At 38.8% G+C, this 24857-nt stretch overlaps 1 protein-coding gene across 8 annotated transcripts in view; it reads left to right on the plus strand.

The window, feature by feature from the left end:
• Frmpd4 (FERM and PDZ domain containing 4) overlaps positions 1 to 24857 on the plus strand; it is a 631873-nt gene that overhangs the window by 326640 nt on the left and 280376 nt on the right. The window contains exon 2 of one of the 8 annotated variants that reach the window (XM_057759462.1): positions 2994 to 3141. The exons of the other annotated variants lie outside the window; for them this stretch is intronic. The gene's annotated coding sequence lies outside the window, so the exon portion shown is untranslated. The remainder of the gene's footprint in view (positions 1 to 2993; positions 3142 to 24857) is intronic. 8 annotated transcript variants of the gene reach the window in all.

The following is a 24857-nucleotide window of genomic DNA, read 5'->3' on the forward strand; positions in this document are numbered from 1 at the left end:
CACACACACACACACACACACACAGAGAGAGAGAGAGAGAGAGAGAGAGAGAGAAACAGAGAGAGATAGTGATAGTGAGAGTGAGCCTGAAACTTGCTGTATAACTGAGACACTAAGGCTAACCTTGACACTGCAATTCTCCTGCCTCAGCTTCCTGAGTACTTGTATTACAACCATGTGAACACTGTTATTTTTTTCCAAGGAAAATATAAAATTAGTCACTCCTTGTTCTCTTAAGCATGATCCTCAACTTCTCAATTCAGACCAAACCAAGATCCCAACAAGTGTTTCACCCACAAGATTTCTTCCATGTAGTACTTACATACATTTAACAACATTTCTGTTCTGAGCTTCTTTTTTTCCCATTTCTTTGCTTCTATTTTGTTGATTCAGTTAAGTTGGGATGGGTCCTAAAGGCACTCTTCCTTCTGAGTTATGTTGCTTCATCCCAGAACTTTCTACGATTCGGTGCATATGATTCTTAGTCTTAAGTATTGATTTTGGTGTTCTGTGTGATTTCCCCCCAGAACTTTCTTGGCTTGTAAATATCATTTGAAGGTCCATTCTTTTCTGGGCATTTACTCCTTTGATGAGAACGCTGATGCCACTACCCTTCCAGCTGTGCCTCCTAGCTGGTCTGTCTTTGCCTCCTTTGCTTTCCATTGTATGCGGTTTTCTGCCTTTTACAAAGAAGTGTCTGAAACACAAGTACATCTTTCCTATGAGGTTAGGAGGAGAAGAAGGAATCATGCCAGGGATTTCTGAAGAAGTAAGTTCTGTTAGGCATTCAAAGTCCCATGGCTAATTGGAAGTTCTGTGAGTCCTTTTTAACATCATACAACAAGATTTATTGATACCACTTCTTTTTAACCTTAACCTAAACCTCGAAAATAAAGGAGAGAAATAGATAAATCAACCTTGCCTTGGGCCTTTAGAGATTTATTATTTTGTGATTTTCTAGCCCTAAAGAGAATTAAGAGCTATTTGGATTGTATCCAGGTGCATTATTTAACAGCTAAGTGCATCAACAAGCCAGTCCACAAAAGCTTTTCAGATGACCTTACGATAGAAACCATTCTAGCTCTTTTAGTCAAGGCAGAAAAGTCTGTTTAAGCAGACACAGCACACAAAAGCTTTGTGAAATGAGACTTCCAAGAACAGAATATTAATGAAGCAACCTTAATTTTTCTGACATCCATTTTGCAATTTGAGATCGGAGAGAAAATTGTTTTACCCTTCCTCCTCTGCCATTCCTGGCTGTTTCATTAAACATGCTGGTCCGATAATGAAATTTGGGGAACAGTCGATTTGCATAGGGTACTATGCCAGGCTCATATTGAAAAGATTGTGTTGCAAGAAAGCTGGATGAGTGTATCGCTTGATAATTTCAAAAATGGCTCAATCATTCCTACTAATGGTATAGAGAATGTTTTGTTCTTCTTAGTTTAGAGAAAAGGAAGCCTCAGAAGGATTCAGGATGGTTCTCAAAGAAGTGAAAGGGGATTAATCCTGGCAGCCTGATTTTAATCCATTGCATTACATGGAGTCTTGCAAGTGACAGGTGTTCAGCGCATACTTGCGTAATGAAGAGATTACAAAACTCAGGGTTCTGATACCACACCCAAGGAAGGCACTTCCTCCTTCCATGGCTGCCGTCGGTCTCCTACAGTCATCATGGAGGAGGCAACAAAGTGAGAGGATTAGCATAAGGAATGTTCTAAATGGAGGTGAAGATGAAGTATATCAGGTAAAATCTGTTGTGGATTTAGGCAGTGTATGGAGAGCATTCTCTGGATGTCTCTCAGCTTTCTGTATGTCTTGCAAACAGAAGCCTCAACAGCCATCCTTATAAACTCGCTTTTGCATGGCTATTGTGTAATAAATAGGTAAACACAGATAGTCGTAGAATAGAGCAAAAGTGAGGATTGGTTTTTATGGTAAAATCAAGGTCCCTTTCTGGACTAAGTTCAGGCATGTTTGGAGTCCATTAAGAAAGATTCAACTTTCCAATATGTGGGATTCTTGTAATTCTTGAGATACAGGTATCACCTGATGCTTTGGGTACTTCAGTGAGAATCAGAACTCTGAAACTGGTACAGGTGTTAACATTATGACTACACTTTTTCCATAAATAGAAAATGCTTTTTTCTCTGGCCTGGGTGTCTGATGTCTTCTGTAGGTCAACGTGAAAATGTGTCAGACTGACTTATTAGCTCACAAGTAGATCGAAGCTCAGACCAACTACAGTTACATATATCAATGCTCAAAACAATGTACCTAGTTCATCCTGGCATTTGAACCGCGTGTGGTGAAGCTCAAGGTGAGCACTGGTCAGTTGGTAGCATTTCCCATGGGAGCAGTAAGAAACTAATGGTGGCAGGCTCAACTAGAATGGACATCCAATTATGTCTAGCTAATTCCGTTTTCTGTTTTACCCTTGAAACGGTAGCCAGGCTTATCCAAAGACAAAGGAAATGGGCTTTTTTTCCCAGATAAGGGGCAGTAATATTACATATCAGCAGATAAGGTACTTCTGCTGGGAACAGCTCACTATTTCTTATTAGGGTATCTTGTCAAATTCTGTGCTTTGAGTTATCTTGATATGCAAAGTGGTCATCGAGTATGGAAACCTCAATTTGCCAACTAATCTTTTCCCAAGACAAGTTCAGAACTACTGAATTATTAGACAAAACAAATGAGAAAAGCAACCAAAACCAGTTACTAAAGACCCTAAATGTAAATTATAAAGCTGCTACCTTCTGTGTAACCTTTGAAAGGTCACCGCATTTCTTCTTAACTCAGCAAAACAGAAATAAGGGTCTGAAATATGACTGAAGCAATCTCAGAGATAAGGTTGCAAGATTAAAAAATGCAAATGTCTTTCTTTAAGTTACAGATTACAACAAACATGTATCTCAACCAGGACAGGTGAAGCTAGGCTTTGATGTTTCTTCCACTTTATGATCTGAATATGAAACATCCCTCTTTCACAGGCTCATGTGAGAAACCATTCTCTCTCAGTGGGTCGGCATTTTGGAAGGTGATGAAAACTTTGAGCAGCCTACTTAGAAATGGTAATTCACTGGGGACATATCTTGGAAGACTGTGCCCAGTTCCTTTCCTCTGTGCTTCCTGACCATGGTGAGAGTCCTTGTCCTCCTCCATATACCTTCTCTCCCTCACCGAATGGACCACTGCTTTCAAACTTCTGTAATCAGGAGGGGGAAAAAAATCTTCCTTGCCAAGATTATTTCTGTTTGTCTGTTTTCCAAGACAGGGTTTATCTGTGTAGCCCTGGTTGTCCTGGAACTTGCTTTATAGATCAAGCTGGCCTCAAACTCAGAGATGCACCTGCCTCTGCCTCCCACCTCTGCCTCCTAAACACTAGGATTAAAGGTGTGTACTGCCACCACTCAGCCTTCTGTTGAATATTTTGTCAGTCACCAGAATACTAGATAATTCTACCTCTTAGTTATTTCTTAAAGCATAGTTCTTGTGCTCTCTAGTAACCGACAAAGGCAGAAAAAAGACCCTGAGACAGTAGCCTCAAAGAAGATCTGTACATCCTATTTTATGATTGCAAGTCAGATGGTGGGTAAGTGACAGAGGCAGAAATAATAAGGAAGGGATCTGAGGAAAGCAGAGTGCAAACTGTTTTTGCTACACTGTTCTAAAACCTATAGAGTACCATGTATGATTGATAGTCACTTAGGGGTAGGGCTCTGGGAGACAGGATTCTCAGTGACAAAGTCAAAGGGGTAGTGGACTCCACTACTGTGAATGATAAACGTCATAAATTTGCCACTAGTTCTTTACCAGATGCTAGCATGGCAGAGGTTGAACACTGTTCCTTCTCTAGGCTATTGCATGCCTCTATAACATCTGTGAGCTTTGCTTGAGTCCAGGCAAAATGAAGGGCAACTTCTCTTTCCCACACTGCTGAAAGCCCAGCTGGAAACAACTATAAACATGCAGTTTCTAGCCCTGAAGGGCATGTTGTGGGGAAACTGCAGGGCATAATTTGAAATGCCATGAAATGCTACATGGCTTTGTCTAAAAATAATGGTGAGGCATTGAATGGCCTTCGACTGATGCCCAAATTGCACATTAAAAAAAAAAGTCTGTAGAATAGAGAAAGTCTCCCTAGGAGGTTGTGTATGTGAATTGGCCTATAAAACTCTAAATATTAAAATAAAAATCATTAAATACACAACTGGAAAGGAACACTTTTATTGGAATCATTTATTTCATTTCTTTCCTTTCTCTCTCCCTCAAATAACACCTCCTTGACAAAAGGATTGTCGCTTATCATACGCATTCCCTTTCATTTGTGCATGACTCCTAGTATGCAAAATGATAGGCGGATGAGGCAGGGCATTCTGCCACTGCCTTTTGCATTATTTAGAAGGGAAAGGGAGCAAACTGAGAAGCTGGATGAAGAGGAAGAGTGTTTGGCAAGATGCATGGCAGTATTTATTTTTAGGGACTGAGAATTGGGGAGAAACAAGCTTTTTGAGGGACAAATTATTGAAGGTTACTCACCCCAGCAAAGAACTATTTCTCACAGCTACCAGGTACTAAGGTTGTCACAATTAAAGGTGAAAAGTTGTATGCTTTTAATTGTACTACTATTTCCAAGAAATTCCACTTTCTGGGGGATGGGGAGATAGCTCAGTCAGTAAAGTATTTGCCTGGCAAATATGAGGATGTGCATTTAATCCCCAGAACTTCTTTAAAAGCCTGTTAAGGTGTTGTGTGCTTGTAATCATAAGACTGGAGAGACAGAGACCAGTGAATTCTTGGGACTTGCCAGAAATTCAGTCTGGGTTGCTTGATGAATTTCAGGTAACAGAGAGAACCCACTTCTTAAATACCATATGGTCAGCACATGAGGAAGGACACCCAAAATTGTCCTTTGACCTTCATGTGTGTAGACATATGTGCAGATACCCACGTACTCAACACACATACACACGCACACACACACACACATCACACGTTCCACTTATGGTGGCTATTGTGTCACAAATTTTCTTGCTGACCAACAGGAAACATTTCTCATTGAAATTGTTTGATATCGTAGAGCTCCATTGTCCCCTTAGCCCCAAGATTTGAGTAGTTGGGATATTTCAAGAATAGCATAATGAGCTTGATTCAGAGATTCGTGGTTTTCTAGAGTAGAGCATCCCAACCAGAGTGTCACAAAAGGATATAGGCAAGGTAACTATATGTCACAGTTTGCTGGCGCTGAATTGGTTTATGTCTGTCATCTCAGTGAGATCATTAATAGCATCTCCTTTCAGTAGAACCATGGTCCCAGTTTAGATGATAAATGGTAATAGTAAAATATATAGTTATGTGTATGCTTAGATTTTCATCTCTCTAAACTTCAGGGTGGCTTGAGTCATAGGGCCATTTGTTTCACACTGTGAACAGTCTCGTCCATTTTTTTCCCAGTCTCCCACACAGATATTATCACTTGCTGTGTGTGACAAGTGATGTGCCCTGTCCTGTTAAGGGACCTCTGCTCACTGGGCACAGCATGACTATGAGCACTGCTGTGGAGACAAGTGGGTCTTTGGTGGGAGAGGAAACGAACTGAGAGAACTCAATAGCAAGGAGAGAAATCATGTAGCCAGATTTTCCCTGTGCATTTGACAAATCTAGATTTCTGTAAGCGCCTTTGTAAAGACCCTCTAATTCAGAACTGTCTGGAAAAAAACAGTGCAGCAAAACCCACATCTTCATAGTATGAAATAATCCAGAATTAAGTGTCTATAAAAATGTAGAGAACTTGACTCTCCAGTGAGGGAAATGTAAAATGGTAGATCAATCTTAGGGAATAGTTTGGCGGGTCATTTATCAGTGTCACACACAGAAACTCATATTAAATGCAGATGGCAGCATTCAGCGTGTATATCCATCAGCTGATGAAGGGATAAATACAATAGAGTAGACCCATATAACTGAATACTCTTCAGCCATACAGAGAATGAAATGCTGGCACGGGGTATAGGATTTTCTTTGTCAGAAATACCCAGAATTGGAAAATCCAAAGAGTCACAAAATAGGTTAGTGGTTTCAAGGAAGCTGCTGGAAGAATATAATGGGGAGTGGCAGGTGATGGGTAAAGGGGTATGTTTATGGTTTGATAAAATAGTCTGAAAATACAGCATGGTAATGGATACAGAACTCTCTGTGTGTACTAAAATCCCACCAACAATGTGCACTTTAAGAATATAAAGGGTATACAGTATAAATTAATTTTAATAAATGTATAAATTATGCATATAATGCCAGCAGCACGTGTAATTGTAAATTTCCTATTTAGATACATTAAGTGAAAAGAAGCAGGCTCATAAATTTAATAATTCATTTTATTTAACTGAATGTATTCAAAATGCTTCTTTAACATGCCATTGACTTTTTTATTAGTGAAATATTTCATGCTTTTTTTATTCTATTATATTCTGAAAAGTAAGTATATGTTTTATGCTCTTTGCCCATCGCAATTCAGATTGGCCACATTTCAGATGCTTAAATGCCACATGGAACCAGCGGCTACTGTAGTGGGCAGTGTGGGTCTAACTAATGGTTATGAATAACTGCAAGCTTCTGGGTCCTGTGCATATAATAAGATTACATTTGAAGGCTGAATTGGACTAAACTCCAGCATGTGCTTCGTTGAAACAGACAAATGAAAGTGCAGTTTAATTATGTTTTGTTTATTCTTAGGGCCAGTGTATTTATGCTGTCTTACCCTATTGATTATGCTGTCAAAGTAGCTGTGGGATACAGATGTTTGGGGATATTCGAGGACAAAAGCAAATACACACAAACTCAACCCATTTGTGTTTGTTTGGATCTCCCAGATGTGGATGTTCTGTTCATGTGGTCTACTTTGAAGAACTTCAATGTACCTATTATTTCTTGCTACTTTGTTTGTGTGTGTGTGTTTGTGTGTGGGTGTGTATGCAGGGAAGATGTTGACATCAAGACTTTTCTTCAGTCACTCTCCACCTCATTATTTGAGACAGAGTCTCTTACTGAACTCTTGTTTACTAATTTGGCTAGACTGATTATCCTGTTAGCCTCGAAGAGTCTCCTGTCTTCATCTGGCCAGCAGTAGGATGATGGGTGTGTACCACAACACCTCTCTTTTCACACAGGTTCTGCATATCTGAACTTCTTTACATGGACTCCGGAAATCTGAGCTCAGGTCTTCATGTTTGCAGAATAAGATTTTGACTGACTGAGTCATTACCCTGTGGCCGCTGTTTTAGCAGCTGTAAACCAACTTTCAAGCTCCTGATTGTTTTCATGTTCTAATTTCCTGCCCACATGTTGGATTTTATTTCCTCGACCTCTGAATCACAGCACAGAATACATATTAACCCCATCTGTGGTATTCTGGCCATCTTTTGGCCATCTTCTGATTTCAGGGAGAAAACCTGCAGGTTTTGGTAATATTTAGGTGAACTTGGAGAGATAAAGGGAAAACCATAAGAGAAATGCGATGTCTTTTTTTTTTTTTAAAGCCAAAAATTTTCCAAGAAGCAAAGAAAAGAAGAAATTTCTGAAAGGAAATGTCTTGCCTGACCAAGAGCACAATTATTCCCTACATTAATTTCAGTGAATCTGTGTTTGTTTTGACAACTGAGAATAAAAGGGTTGGTAAGGTCTGTGGAAAGAGGAGAATAAACAACAGTTTCATGAAGACATTTTCTTAGGGGAATAAGAAGATAACTCATCTTGCTGCTTACTTCAAAAAAGAAGACATGGGGTTTGAATTTTCATTTCTGCACTAGTCATGGGTGTTCTTGGTACACATGTGTGAGGCTTTATTTTATGACTCTTTCCATCCTGGATATATTACCCTTAATTCTGGGCACAGTCTTTGCAACCTTAGTTTGTCTGGGAATGTTATGAAGGGTGTCTCATGCCCTATTCTTTGTGAACTTTCTGATTACCTCTCCTAGAATCAAGCCCCATGGCTTTTGTGGCAAGTGAGAGGCAGTTGAATTAGATCCTCTTTCAATGGGCATTGCATTAGCCATCATAAAAGTCCATGCAGAGCAGTGTTTCTCAATGAGTGGCCCCCAGCTGGGCATCAACAGCATCTCATGGAAACTTGGTCGAAGGGAAAAATTATAAGCCCTTCCCCAAGATGTACTGAATCAGCAAATAGGTTTTAAGAAATCCTCTAGGTGATCATAATGTGGGCCAAACATGGAGAATATTGGTACAGAGTATTGCAAATCACATAGAAATTATCTCCTGCTTTTCTTGGGGGGCTTAAAAAGTAAACATAAATTAAAATAATGGGGAAAACTCCAGCTGGAAAAATTTCCAGGCACCGAAGAAGAGAAAAGATGTACAAAACTCAATCGGAATAGTAAGTCAATTGTTGAATATCTAGAATGTGTAAGGCATTCATATATGTGTATATATATATATATATATATATATATATATATATATATTCTCTTTAGTCCCTACCAACCTGAAGGTCAGTGACCTGTGGCCATTTACAGAGACTGAGACTGTGTCTGGAAGAAGTTTTGTAGTGCACCCAAGGTCAGTGAATCTAATTCCATTTAGCTAAAGTGCCCAGAGAGGTAGAGTGAAACGGATATGGAACCATTTGAAGTGATTAGCACTGTTATTATCTAAACTATGACCACTCCCTGCTTACGGAAAGTGTGTGATTACTGGTATGTCTTTCCTGCTCTCTATTAGATGATAATTCGAACCCTATTTACTAAAATATCTTCAACACTATGGGTCACATTTACTTAAAAGATTTTCAAATACTAATACACCAAACAAAGTAGAAACTTGTGTTTAATGGCCTCTCTTTTTTTTTCATTAATTAATTTATTTAATTATTAAAGATTTCTGCCTCTTCCCCGCCACCACCTCCCAGTCCCCCCCCTCCCCCAATCAAGTCTTCCTTCCTCCTCAGCCCAAAGAGCAAGCAGGTTTCTCTGCCCTGTGGGAGGTCCAAGGACCACCCACCTCCATCCAGGTCTATTAAGGTTTAATGGCCTCTCTTGTCTGCAAATCGAAAGCGACACTTTATCCTTAACATTATTCAATGGATTAGACTTCTTACTGTTCACATAACTTGGTCTGTGAGCTCTAGGATAAGATAAAATGAGAGATAAAGCAGGGAAATTTTCTTTGAAGCTCTGGAGAAGGGACCTAGTCACCCTGACCAGTATCTTCTAATCTCTCTTGATTCAATTCTACCAATAAAACTTGTGTCATAAGAACATTGAGGGGCACACATGTCCGAATATTTCTAGCACGACTAGTAGTGACCTAGAAAATATGTGAAATGGATGCTGATGTTAGCTGCTTTGGTTTATTTCCCTTTCAATGCTTGTCACTGGTTTAGAGCTACACCGAACTGCTAAGCTACCCATTGGTTGTACCTATAGGACTCCAGAGGAGAGTGGGCCTGTAGGACTCCAGAGGAGAAACATGGTGGATAACTAGTCAGCTAGTGACTTTTGTATCCTACTACTCAGTAGACTAACTTGAAATATTGAACATAACTATAACACACATGGAAAATCTGAGTCACTAGAGGAGAGTGGGCCTGTAGGACTCCAGAGGAGAAACATGGTGGATAACTAGTCAGCTAGTGACTTTTGTATCCTACTACTCAGTAGACTGACTTGAAATATTGAACATAACTATAACACACATGGAAAATCTGAGTCACTGGAGTTAATTTTCTTCAAATGGGAAGGTGATCAAAGGAGCTGAATCAGATAGGAAAGTGGTTCTCAGCTCCCAGAGTCCTTGCCCAGGCTTAGAGTCTACAAACTCAGAACAGAAAGAGGCAGGTCAGGAGCTTCCTCTCTAGGGCTGGTTGATCTCAGGGCATTTGAACATGGCTGTGAGCATAGTGTAGCAGCGACAATGACAGAGAACATGACTGACATTTGGCAGTTGAGTGTTCAGAAGCCAGTTGTGGCAAGGAGCTTGGAGTCACCCCACACTGCTAAGCTGGTTCCTCCCAGTGTGCCTGTTGCATCCCATTGGAGAACCACCATGAGTAATGAGTCATCTCTCTCAGAGTCCCACATCTCCTACATGGGCTTCTGTATTTTAACAATGATAAATCCGGATCTCAGTCCCAATTCAACAGTGGAAAGAAAACCAATAGGGAAGCAACATACTTAACCTAGGAATGATTTATCCACCTTGGATTTTCCCAATGGATGTATCAAGCAAGATCATTTTGGGGCTCTTGTTGTTTTGAGGACCCCTGGGCATTGTGGGGTGCTCAGCAGCATCACTGAGTTTTCACTAAAATAATACCTGCAAATACTGTTCCTGGTCCCCCAGTCATGACCAGCAAAATGATTTCTAAATTTCCCAAGTGTCCTTTAAGGAACAAAGTCATCCCAGTTGAGAACCAAGAGTCCAAAATCATACAAGAACCCCAGACTCACAGACATCATCATCATTAGTATGTGCACACACACGTGTGTGTGTATGTGTGTGGGTGTGTTCAGGAATGTTCTTGCCATTACAAGTATGTAGGAGTCAGAGGACAATTTTCAAGAATGAGTTCTTTTCTTGTACTGTGAGTTTTAGAGATTGAACTCATCAATGACTTGTGTGACAAGCACTTTTACCTACTGAACAATCTCAGGCGGCTGAATTTAAGTGAGAGCAAGCAGTGCACCTGGAGTAAGCACAGCTTGTACTTTTAGCAAGGCAAATGGAATCAATGCAGTGCTTTTGTCGTCTCTTGTCTTTGAAAGTGTTAGTTTCATGCTTGCCCCTTTCTTCCCTCTGCCTCCACCAAAGTTCCAAAAGTCTCAAAAAGGCCAAGCCAGGGTGATCTTGAATTCACTATATAGCTAAGGATGACCTTGAACTTCTGGTTTTCCAAACTTTGCTTCCAGAATGGTAGGATTACAGTTGTGTATCACCAACACAGTTATGTTGTCCTAGAGATGGAACCCAGGCCTCTGATCATCCTGACCATTGACTTATACCCTCATGCTTCCTGTACTTCTGATGCTCAGGGTTATTGCATGAACACTGGATAGCTATGGTATAGTCTAGTTTTATCATGAATCAAGAGCTTTCTTCTGTTTATTTATATGTAAAATCCAAATATACATTACAGCCTTCATGGGTTCCTGGTAAAATTCCATTTGAGGAATACAGGCGACGAATTACATGCATACATGCAATTATTATCAAATAGCATACAAAAAAATCAGTGTCCCCCTCTGCCAGGTACCCTTCATTCTCCCTCTGCCTCCTTTCTGTACTGCCATATTATACTGTGTATAGTGCTGCTTTTTTGGTATCTGCTTTCCCAACATGGAACTGTCTTCTCCACATAACTCCTTTCTCGGAAACAACTTGAACTGCGGTGCCATGGGTACTTAATTGTCCTTATAAAGAAATGTGCAGCTGAGTGGCTGTGACATGTGCCTTTAATCCCTGCACTTGGGAGATAGAGGCAGGTGGATCTCTGTATGTTCAAGGCCAGACATGTCTATGGAGTGAGTTCCAGTCCAGCCAGAGCTGTTACACAGAGAAATCCTGTCTCTGAAAAAAGAAGAGGGGAGGGGAGAAGAAGAAAGGAAGGTGCTATTTGTAGAACGGTAATCAATTTCATGTAACAAGTACCTACTTTGATCTCCTTAGAAACCTCTGACTGTACACATTTAGAGAATGACTGAGCATTTGTGTACTCAGTGAATGAAAGTGCAAGCACTTTGTTATTTCTGAGCCATATCAGCCTCCCCTCAAAGTTCACTAAGTTACTGTTCCCAGGAGACAAAATGACCTATGGTTCTGTTAGAACTCTTCCCTATCTTTTAATGCTAACTGCCCTTAGAGCTAAGAATAATAGAAATGTATTCTTTAGAATTTATAGTGTTGGCTAACAATAAGATCATATACTTTGAATTAAAAATGAACAATCAACATAACCAATTATGTAATTCTTCAATCAGAAACACTTCAAGCAATAAAATAAGTTCCTTTTCTTTAAATAAAACTCTCTAAGAAGTATAGCATAAACTAGGCAATTTCAAGACCAATAAATGCACTTTGGGCTCTCATGAATTTTATTATTTCTGTCATTGATTTAGTTAAGAAATCTTGGGCAGGAAAGGAAATCACATTCCTAGCATATGCCTAGGAAATATTAAATTACCCAGGCAAATGGGTTTGCTTTTTTTTTTTTTTTTTTTTTTTTTTGTACAAGGAAGTTTAATAGGAATTGCTGCTGTCTTTGTGGTAGAAGAGAGGCCAAAGGTCATGTGTGTTGCAATGAATGTGCTTCTCTTTTATACACTCTACATTTGTATGTTTAATTTGTAGTTAAATGATATGGTCCGTATAAGTTATAAGATTTCATGCTAGTATTTCCCCTTGGGGAGAGTAGCTGACCCAGTACACACTCCACCAACCTCTATATGTGGAGCTGGGGTGAGGTATAAAACTCTGGTTGCTTGCTTCAGACACGACTTGAGTATACTCTGTTCTGAACATTGACTCATAGCCAGACACCTTGCTAATAGGACTTAGAGGAAGTCATTCTTTGACTATCTCCTACATGACTGGTGAGTTTTTGCATGCAAAAATCCATGAGTGAGCTATACAATTGGAAATTCAGAGTTATGGGACTTTGCCATTCTGTCTCTCCATCAAACTCTTTGTGGTTACTCATCTGATTTCTGATATAATATTTGGGGAGAAACATAAAATCATAGGATAAACCCGTTGAAGGTGTAGTGACTGAGCTTCTGAGACTTCCCTGCTGACAGCCCAGCTGGGTAAGCATGGCAATGTGACTGAGACTCTCTGATCTTCCCTGACTTCGAGTGTTAAGAGGAACCATTAGTGTTAAGAGGAACCTTGTAATCATCTGTCGGATTGAGTCGGTAGCACATTTCAAATTGCTTTGGAAGTTATACAGGTATAATGGGTTGAAATGTTGTTTATTTTTAGTTATTAAAATTGGATTATCTGCATGGCTAGACTTGTAGGATAAAACAAATTTTTCTTAAAATGATAAAATAATGCAGCAAAGAACAATGCTGACACAGATCATGCCATTGCTAATAACAATGTTTATAACTTATTTATAGGGTTTCCATACCTGTTATTTTATTGAGTTTTCCATAGCCCCGTGAAAAGATCGCAACTTATTTTATCCGTTTTGACCACTGAACGAGTATGTAAATTAAACAGTCTTTGTGATGTTAGCCTACCTGCTTATGCTTTAAGAGGTGGAAAAATTAGAGGTATTTTATGTCATGTAATTCTCTTTCAGCATAGTGTTTTCCTTCTGTAGAATTTTCTAATACTACATAATGCTTTGCTGGGGGCCAGCATTCATGGCTCCAGAGTGGCCAGGTTCCACTCTGGAACCATCTTCCAGAGTGGACAAACTCAAGACCTCTTCCTTCTCAGCCTGATTCCTTTAACCCGTTAGTCTCTGCTTTTCATCTTGCATGCTACTTTCTGGTCTAGTATGTAAGATATCCTTCATTATAGGAAGTTCTCTTTGTTTGAACTGGCTATCCATGAAGAGATTTCTTTCCCTATGAAGAGATTTTCTTAATTCATATTGCCTATAGGGGGAAATATTTTTTAAAATTTAAATTAGTGATTCAAAAGATGTAAAAAAAAGCTAAGAAAAAATAAGAGTAAAACTTCTCCACTCTCTCTATTATAATTCACCTCTATTACACGGATTTGAAAAACATTAACAAAACTAACAAGGAAGATAGCCAAAGTTTATTTCTCTTGAAAAAGATGTTTAAAATTAGGTGGAACATCTAAGTTAGATGAATCCTTCCTATTTACCAAGCACTCTTCTGTTTTGTCACAGTAAGGAATTGCTTTCCCTAACATGCTTCCTTCATGTCTCAGTTCAAACGGTTTCTTATGAAACCCATCTAATTTCTTACTGTCTGTTTTTTCCTAGTACCTAGAATATTACTTTAAACTTACTACTCCTCAATAAGCAAAGATATATTTGATGACACATTGTCAGATAACACCCAATAGTGTTTGCAGGATGGCTAAAGAACCTCTAAGTCTTTAATAGATTTTGTTTTTGTTTTTGTTTTTCTATCAGGTGTATTTTCTAACTGTTTAGTTGTATAGAAAGTGGAAAAGAATTGTCAGAAGATGAAAAAATGGGTCAAGGTGGCAAATCTTTCTAAACGTTCGACATATACATACATATAAGTATGTGCGTATACATATATACATGTGTATGCATGTATATATATTCACAGGACATTAACATGGAAGTCATTCATTTGAATGCCTAGTATCTTTTGTTGTATTTGTCTCTAAATTTTCCACCTCTTTATTCTGTCATTAGTTTGGGTTGCAACAGTTTTTATTTCAAATTCTAAATTACTTGTATCTTCTACTATTGGTTTATACTGGTGTGTGTGTGTGTGTGTGTGTGTGTACTCTAGTTACTTTCTTATTTTCTATGTCTGTATAGGTTCTCAGCATTGGCATACTAAGCAATGGCCAGTCTCACAAGTTATGTTCTTCTGTCATTCTGAGCACATGTTTTCCTCTCTCACTTTTATGATTGGCAATTTTGTGCCTTTTCTTTCTATTTCTTTGCCCACTACGCTTCTATCATCCTCCAGTAACTATACCAGAAGGTAATTCGACAGACTGTAAGAATATTTATTAATTATGTAATTCTCAGTAGGGTATTCTTTCTTTTGTTGCATCTCTTTGGCTCTCACTATAGGGATTTGATGTCAATCACAGCCAGCACCCAAATTTCAAAAATAAAAAAAAATACTAACAAAACCTGCTGTACTTAAAAAAGAATGATCAACAAGGAAAGGATAGGTTTGGATATAGATCAATTGTCATGTATTATATTGCTATTTAATATAATTATTTTTATCTTAACATTCATTTTATTTTTCCCATCTTTTAATTCTTTGAAACTTTCTACTTTTATAATATCTATCCCATTTCCCTAACTTGTCCTAGATCTACCTCCATTTCCTACCCACCCAACTTTGTATCTTTTTTTTTTAAAGAAAACTCAAGTGTAATTTGAGTTGCCCATATACTCTGGGATATGTGGCCTTAAGTGGTTCGTGGTCAACCTATCAGGGCCCACATCTCCCAGCAGCTATTAGTTGCCAAATGGCACATAAGGATTTTGTCTAGCATGAGCTTGTGTGGCTCTTATGCATACTATCATAAGCGCTGTAACTTTGTATGTACAACTGCTTTACTCTGCCAAAAAAAAAAAAAACCAAAAAAACAAAACAAAACAAAACAAAAAAACCACATTTCCTTTGTAGTCATCCACCAGCCCCAGTTTTTACAATCTTTCCATTTCTTCTTCCACAGTGACCTGTGACAATTGAGAGCAGAGGCTATTATATAAATGTCCTGTTTGGGGAAGAATTACACACACAGTTTCTTAGTCCTTGCAACTTGACTAGCTATGGGTGTCTATGTTAATAGCCCTCTATTGCAAGATGGAGTATCTCTGACAAGGCCTGGGGAATGCACTAATTATGAATATAACAGAAAACCATTATGAGTGGTTTTAGTTGTATGCCCATTTAGCAATGTAATGGTAATAGTTTGTCCCCTAAAGCTTCTGACCCATTTAGTCACAAGTTCTTGGCCCTGACAGCAGCGATTACATTGTGTTCTTGTATACACATGCATCCATACCATCATATGAAGGTCAGAGGACTACTGAAGGAAGTTGGTTTTGTATTTCTACCATGTAAGACCAGGGATGGAACTCTTGACCCACTGAGCCATCTCAGCTGGCCATAGAATGACTTTTTAATATCTGGAACAAATTCCTGATGACAAATCCTGTCTTGGCATCTTTTTTTAAACAACTAGAACAGGAGAACAAGCAAAAGTTACTAAGAAACTTTATAAAAATCCACAGGAAACAGCTCCTATTACCAGCCAATGCCAGTTTCCTAACATGGCAGAGGTCAGGACACTGAACTCTTACCGCCCTCTGTTCCTTCAGCCGTTAGCATTTCTCTCGGGGTTTGTATTTTAAATAATTATGCCCCTGCTCCCCAAATTAAAATTTGAACATCTCACAAATTGAATATCAGTTAAAATCAAGCTTATTTTAATATTAATATTAATCTTACACCAAGAACCTGTCATAACTTTTAGGTCCACTCATAAATGTTGAAGCAGTCCTATGATTCAACACCATTAAATCACTTGTAAATTACCACTGATGAGGCTAAAATTGCTAGTTCTAAAAACACACTGCTGTGCGGGCTTCCTGTAGCTCCTTGAATTACCACCTCCAATCTGCCTTCCACATTGCCCTGGCTGTCTTGTCAGACGTGATGAAGGCTTGATGGCCACTGTCGGGGACCTCCGCATGGCAAGGCTGCCCTTCAAGCTCAGCAAGGATGTAATTATCTCTACTTTTGGTTTTCACTACAGAAGGTACAGTAGAACATCCAAACTATGCAATTATATAATGTGACTGTCATTACTCCAAAAGAAAAAAATGGCCCCTCTCTTTTCATTGTTGTCTTAAAGGTAAGCAGTACAGAAACTTACAAATGGTTGCTAAGTGTGTAGAGTTTTTGATGCCCTTTTTCAGATCGTGCACTTATCTCATTTTGTTCTTTCAAAATGTCCTACGGTGAATAGAACAAATTAACCAAGTAAAGGAGAAAATTAGCCTTGACAACTGTCCAAACAATAAGATATTGTACTCCTTAAAAAAAAGAGATCCACTTTCAAAGCAATGTAGCTATTAGAGGTCTGTGGTAATGAAAGGACAAAGAAGTTGCTTTATTCTCTGCAAATTTTCCTTGTTTTGTGTGTTTATCTTCGAAGTTAATAATTTAACTAAGATATTTGTTTGATGAAAAGAAAAGCAGCAAATTATTTCCTAGTTATTATAAATATTTGTTTGCTTTTGATGGTGGGAGAGAAAGGGAGACAATAGGAGCAATTGTTAAAAAATATTCCCCAGAATGAATTGAGAGGTGTTGATGTTAAAGACCATACAGTGTACTCTGGGATTTGGAGTATCTAGTACGCAGCATTCAGTCCAGTATCCTCTTGCTCATGTGGTTATTCAAGGCCAAACATCAAGCACTTTGTGTGGCAGAAGAAAACGAATGCAGATTGTAACTCTTAAAGCTCAGGCTAATGGCATCTGAAAATCTAGTTACATGAGATTTTGATATCTGATTTGAAATAATTAATGATCCACATGGATTCCATTTTTATTTATTTATTTTTAATCACACAATGAACCTCTGAACTTAAATGTTCCACAGTTCCTCAGGCTGATATAGGAATATACCAAACCAATAAATTGGTATTCAAATTGTGCTCAGTTTGCAACTGGGAAAATGAACCTAGGCCTGGAAAAATGGTACAATAGATAAAAAGCTCTTTCAGAGAACCAGGTTTCGATTCCTATATGGTAGCTCACAGTACCTATTACAAGGAATCCAATGCCCTCTTCTGACTTCTGTGGACACAAAGGCCTGCGATGCACATATTTACATGCAAGGCAAAACACTCATGCACATAAAATAAAAAAATGAAAGAATAAAATATACAAACATAAAAGAAGGGCATAATCATGGGCTGTAGAGTCTATTGAATGCTAATAGATTGCCATAAGCTGTTTTGGATGAGCAAGTCTATTTTCAACAATGTACTTTTATTATGAGAAGGGATGGGCAAACCAACAAATACAGACATTTCAGTAATATATTCTAAAAGAAGAACTTAGGCCTGAGATTTGCTAGAGATTCTTATTACTCACTCCAAGTTCATTGGTCTAGTATAATAGGCCTCCGCTCCCCCTACTAAGACAGCAAGGCTTATCAAAATAAAAGAATGCTTAAGATTTGTAATTAGGAAGCCAGGTTTTGAAATTTTTATCTATTAGACCAACCTTCATCTTCATCTTTTTTTGTGAACTCTCCCTATCCTTCCAGTCTCACAGAGGTGATGAAAGGCCTTGAAGGGATATTGATGAAGTAAAACAACTTACAGCACCTCAGACATTACACACACTGTCTTGTTATTTAATTAACAGTGCTGACAAGGTCAGGAAAATTAGAATGCAATCTGGAATTAAGTTAATGAAAATATATCACAGATATTGCTCTGATGGACAGATCCTTCATGGCAAAGTGGGTTGAAGTGTATACAGGAACTATTTTTATTATCATTACAATTTTGCAACCTAAAATTGTTCCAAAATAAAGGTATTTTGTAAACACTGCATACATATACACATATTGATCTTCTCCAATGAATAGACTGAATTAGCCTTCTAATGTCTAGAAATGTCTTGCAATCCTTCTTCCCATGCTATACATGTTTGGAAGAACCTCAACTAGGGATCTGGTAAGTAGTTAAACTTGGATATACAAAATCCATTACCTACTTGTAGTTTCACTAATGATGTGCTTGTCTGTGTGCAGTATAAAACGAAAGGATAATTGTAGAGGACCCTACTTCCCAGCATGTGAAATTCTGCCATTAGTTCCATTAAGTTTTTGTTGCTTTTTCTATGATAAAACATTTCCTTGGTGCCAAATAGGGCTTTTGGCTTCTCTGATAATTTTTTTTTCAGTGCCTTCTGCTTGGAATAGAGGAGTGATTGTTGATACTCCAGATATACAGTGATTGCTATTATAGATACAATTTCGACTGAGTGTTGGTATACAATATAAAATGAGTATTGGTCAAGGACATTACTAGACCAACTCAAGTTATGGGAGGGAGAATGTCTTGCATCTAGGTGCCCAGGTTCAGTGTTAATGCATCAATGACAAATGTTTCGTTTGGAGAAAAGGACAAGAATTCAGTCATTTCATTTTTATCCCTCCATAAAGTAAGCATACCTTGAAACATGCTAATAACTTACATGGGTCTATGAGTTTTTATTTAAAAGGGGACATAAAACAGTAGAATGTGAGCTGGGCAGTGGTGGCGAATGCCTTTAATGCCAGCGCTCGGGAGGCAGAAGCAGGTGGATTTCTCTGTGATCGGGACCAGGCTGGTCTACAAGAGCTAGTACCAGGACAGGCTCCAAAGTTACAGAGAACCTGTCTCAAAAAACCAAAACAAAAAACAGTGTAGAAGGGAGCTTCAGGCTGCGTTCCTGCCCTGAAATAACAACACACAAATTGTATTCATTTAAACACTGCTTGGCCCATTAATTCTAGCCTCTTATTGGCTAACTCTCACATCTCACATTTCTAATAATCTGTGTGGCTTACCGGGAAGGATTGTAGCCTATGTCCATCTTGGGCTGGAGCTTCATTGTGTCTGCCTTGGAGAGGAGAGGCATGGCATCTGGCTCACTTCCCTTCTTCCCAGCATTCTATTCTGTCTACTCCACCTACCTAATTTTCTGACCTATCAAACGGCCAAGGCAGTTTCTTTATTAGCCAATGAAATCAACAGATAGACATATGACCTTCCCACATCAAACAGTAGAATGCTAGATTGATAGTATTGAGATATAGTAATAGAAATAATCATAGTAGTTGCCAAGCACATAGTAAACATCATGCTAGTATAACTGCTCAAGTCATATGCCTTCATTCAGTGGTGTTGAAATTAACTTTCCTTGATAAGAGTGAACTGATAAATCATTAGTAACATTAAGTTGACTGTGATGTGAATATTTACACTATGGAAATCAACAAAGGTTACAAATATGACTATGGTTTTGAGTCCTTTTATCTGCATACCACTGACTGCTGTTTCATCTGCTTCCTACTTCCTTTTACGCAAGGAAAAATCAACTCAGAAAAGAAGCATTATAGATTTTTCTTTCTTGATCTTGAATTAACAAACCCAAATTATCTTAAATAAGAGTTACTCTTCATGTATAAAATTACTGGAAGAAAATCAAAAGGTAGATGAAAGATGAAAATAATTAGTGATAATCATAAGCAATGCTTGATTTTTCTGCATATATATGCATATGTTTCCCTTATGCTTTGGGGTTTTAAGAAATGTTCCAAGTGTATAGTCCTAACGATTATAAGAAATTGGCTCCTTCCCGGCTTATATCTCCACATTATGTGTCAGGATTAGAAACTGCCATTCATCAGATTCCCATCAGGATATTTCTGATGTTGAAAAACTTTTACCCTTTTGGGACTTTCCAGACTTTTGACTTCACTGAAGGAGTCTCTGAACTATAATAATTTTTCAGACCTTCAGAAATAAAGTTCATAGCCACCCTGAGCCAGTAATCCATCTAAACTGCATAGTTTGTCAGTCAATAAACTCTTTTACTATTGGCGACCCTACCTGGCCTAGTTTTGTACCTGTTTTGTTGTTGTTGTGTTTGACAAAATAGACATGCACTTTTTATTCCCAGAGTCTAAAGGAAATGCTTGCATAATCTCTAAGAACATTTATTTTTCTTCTGGAGGTCTATGGGAAAACCAAAATGAATGAAGATGGGAAGTTGACACCTTTTAGAGAAGAATGGCCCAATTAATTAGACTACTATCCAACTTACCATAGTTTCTGGTCCTTGTCGTTCTTATTTCTTTTAGGCCATGAAGAGTAGCATCGTGACAGAAGCATTTGGCAATGGGAGAGAGGCACTTTGTTAAGCATTGAATCCTCTCTCATGTGATCCTCATAGGTACTGGATTGCTGCAGCTAGCCTTCCAACATCCCTACTCACTTCATTATCACTAGGTGAATAACAATGGCCCAAAGGACTTAGATAACATGACGAAATGATGCTTAACTACTGAACTTGGATCCAACATCCACAAGAATATTCTTAAGCACTGTCCTGTAGTTCCCTTCTGCAGATGATGAGACATCAGAAAATTGTGATGGATTCTTGTGAACATCAAAGAGTTCTCCAAAATCCAGTGATTTCTGAGCACAGTCAGGGTATATTTCACAGCTGCCTCTCCAAAGTGCTGCACCACGACTGTCTCTCTTAATCCTCAGAGAAAACCTGGAAGACAGGGAAGCCTGTTCTTCAAAGAAATTGAAATGTTCAGGGGAGTTATCAGAGCAAGCTTGGAAGTGCTTCTTTTAGAAGGGGTTACTCTCAGGCTCGGGTAGTAGCTGCTACCTGGAGCCTTGACTCTCAATGTTTCCATAGATGACGTGATATTTAGTTCGTACTTGCTTCTTCTCTAGGAGTCTGAATTGTGTGAAGTGCAAGTAGTGTTTTGTGTCTGAGGGTTTCTCTGTTCTCAGTCTTTGGGATATATTAGTTCAAAGATTTAGACAAAGATACTCAGATCAGCTGCCGGAACTATGTAGGAGCAGCGGTGTAGTCGTCTGTTTCTAAAACAGCTTTAGATTGCTCATACTTTACGTAGAGCTCAGGCACCACGTGGACTCTAGTTTTGTGTTACACCTGGAAATGCTATCACACTGATTCTTTACCACAACCAAGCAAGCTAAGAATGATATGTGTGAGGCTAGAAAAGGTGGAATAACCTGTATACGTTAGTCCAACAAAATGGCAATGGTGAACACTACATGGCTCAGTGGTTAAACGCGCTTGCCATATAAACTTGCTGACTTGAGTTTGATTTTCAGGACCCCACAGTGGAAAAAGAGAATTAATTTAATTTTTTTTCTTTTTTGGTTTTTTGAGACAGGGTTTCTCTGTAGCTTTGGTGCCCCTCCCAGAACTAGCTCTTGTAGACCAGGCTGGCCTTGAACTCCCAGAGATCCGCCTGCCTCTGCCTCCCGAGTGCTGGGATTAAAGGCGAATTCATTTAATTTAAAAAATAAATAGAATAATGTACAGGGTAAATTTCAAACTTGGCCCACGTATGTCCTAAGCTTGTGCACTTAACCATTATTCATATTACTAACCCACTCCATGTAGCACTTGTTATTTGCTTAGTGTGTGTGTGTGTGTGATATTGGTTTTTGATCTTTTGCGAAAGGATCTCATTGTGTAGACCAGGCTAGATCCTCCTATCTCTGTCTTCATGAAGCTAGGATAACAAGCATATACCACTATGCCAAGCTGATGGCTGTTCCTCTAAAAGAAGAGTATTATTGGCTAGGCCCAAGCTAGTGATTTTTTCCAACTCTAACACTAATGGAAGGAGGCAGAATTTACTCATGGGGAGATTATGCATACATTCAGTGAATAAGAAATGAAGTTCAAGGCTGAAAATACAGGTTGGTTGGTATAGTGCGTACCTATATTGCTCAAAACCCTAAATTAAATCCTCAGCACCACCAGAGCCAGGAGTTACCTGGATATACTTGTAATCCCTGCACTCTGGAAGTAGAGGTAGAAAGATCAGAAGCTTAAAATCTTCCTTGACTCCCTAGCAACTATGAGATGAGCTTGAAAAAATAAATGCAGAGTTCAAGCCACTACACATGTTTTATAGATAATAAGTCAATTTTGAGTTTTATAAATGAACAAAGGAATGGAATACAAAGAAGAAACATGAGAAATAATAGAAAAAATCCTAAACTGTATTACTCCACTGGCCATCAAATATGAATCAGGTGTTTGCTTCCCTAGAGAAAATAAGAATTGAACAGATAACATTCATTTTTCAAATTATTTTTAATGAAAAATGAACACCAAGCCTTTTGAGAATTTAAGGTCTGGGCTGCAGTAGAGCTGCTCATATTTGATCATAGGATTAGCAAACTCATTATACCTTTTTATATAGCTATAAATATATAATGTCCTTAAAGGTAATCATCAAATGTCTCTCAATGTCCTTAAAGAGATTCATCAAACATTTGCCTGTTTTCCATGTCCTCACCTTTCAATAAACTTCAGCAGACAAAGACATATTCTTTTAAAGTGATCTTAACCCAGGAAAATGTTCCATCTGGGATTCAATGAGTAAAATATTTTTATTTGAGTCCTCTTTTATTAGAAAATTAGATTGCTGTTAAGGCCAAATAATTTTCAGTTTTATTTGTTATTTATGTGGGGACACATGCATGGCAGCTCACATGTATAAAGGTCAGAGGACAACTTCCAGGAGTTGGTTCTTTCATTATCCATGTCAAAGATGGGTCCAGGTCATCAGACTAGTGCAATTAGCTATTTTATTTCACCAGTCACTTCACTGACCCTGTTAAGGCCGTGTCTGGCAAACTTTTATGGAAAAGCAGTGGTTTATTTTCCCCCTCTACCATGTCAATATTGTAAGGAGAAAGTAAGGACAAACTCCAAAGCGTAGTCACATCATGGGAATACACAGAGGAGGAATTCTCTCTGTAGATGCGCTAAGTTGAGGAAGACAAAAGAAGATCGTGGAAAACTACTCAGCATTCCCTCGCCCTATGTGCAGCTGTCCTTATTGTCCCTGCTCAATTGATTCTGAAAATGTGTGTAGACCATCTCTTTCCACAGTATTCTAGAGAGACTGAAAAGTCTGTCAGAATGGCGTGTAGCTTCAGTCAGCCCAAGGACTGCTTTAGCAATACTAAAAAGCCTGCCAGGACTCTTCCCTCGCCTGGAGCCCCTCCTGGTAGATATACTACTTCATGGCATATTTGTCTTAAGCAAATCAGAGCTCAGTGCTTACACAATTCGTTCTCATCCTAAAATGAACCCCAGTCCTGAAGTTGTTGCCTTATCTTCATTTTCATCTTCTTGAAAGCATCCATTTCCACAAGGGTGCTAGAGCCTGCCTTCCATTGGATGACATTTCATTATGCCAGCTTCGTTCAGTACTTCTGATAGCAAATGCTGAGTGTATGTCTCTACCTGGATATGTACTATTTTCTCTGGCAAAAAGTGGTTGATGGTAGTTGTAGTTTATTTGAATAGTAGAGTAAGGAATCAGGAGTCAGAGAATGGAAAAAGTAAGGAAAGACAGGAATACAAAACATCAGCAAAAGGAGATCCTGTAGGGTATCAGTGTGGGGGTCTGAGTCTCAAGACCATGAGGGAATTGCTGTGAAATCACATAAGAAAGAAAGGCACTGTGAGCCAAACCTGGCCAGTTCTTTATATAGTTGTATTACACACAGCACCCATTTGTTTAGGTTGCAGTGTTTCTCATCATTCCTAGTGTTGCAACCGTTTAATATAGATTCTCATTTTGTGGTGACCCCCAACCACAACATTATTTTCATTGCTACTTCATAACTGTAATGTTGCTACTGATACATACATACTGGCTATGCAGGACATCTGGTATATGACCCACAAAGGGGTCACGACCCACAGGCTGAGAAGCAGTAGTTTAGGGTGTGGCTAGGTCTGCTTTGAACTACTGTGAGTAGTTGTGCCTGAGACACGGGACCTAAAATATCTATAAGCAAAGTGAAAGATGCATGACCTAGGAGCAATGGCTATGGCTCAGTGAGTAAAGTACTTCACCAAGGATAAGAACCTGAGTTTGAATATCAGCTCTCATGGAAAAGCCAAATACAACCGTGCATATCTCTAACTGTAGTGGTTATGGGGGTAATAAAGATGGCTGGCTCCCATGAACTTGTGGGTCATCTAGCCTAGACAAAAGAGGGAAATCCAAGTTCAGTGACAGAGCCTGTCTCAAAAAATAAGGTGAAGGGGGCTAGAGACAGCTATCAGATGTCAACTTCTGGCCTTCATTTGTAAGCCTGAGTGGTCACGTGCATCCCCAAATGCAAACAACACCCACAGACACAGACACAGACAGACACACACACACACACACCTGGCCTATGCCTCAGTGTGTTAGCTAAGCCCTGGAATTGAACTTTCATCAAACTTGCCCTTTTAAAGATGACGGCTGTAGGATTTATTCAGTGGCCCCATGCCATAGGTCAAGCACATTTGAATTAGCACCCAGACTGCACTTATGTAACTTGAAAGG

This window comes from Chionomys nivalis, chromosome X (assembly GCF_950005125.1).
Source record: "Chionomys nivalis chromosome X, mChiNiv1.1, whole genome shotgun sequence".
In the NCBI taxonomy this organism is placed as follows: Eukaryota; Metazoa; Chordata; class Mammalia; order Rodentia; family Cricetidae; genus Chionomys; species Chionomys nivalis.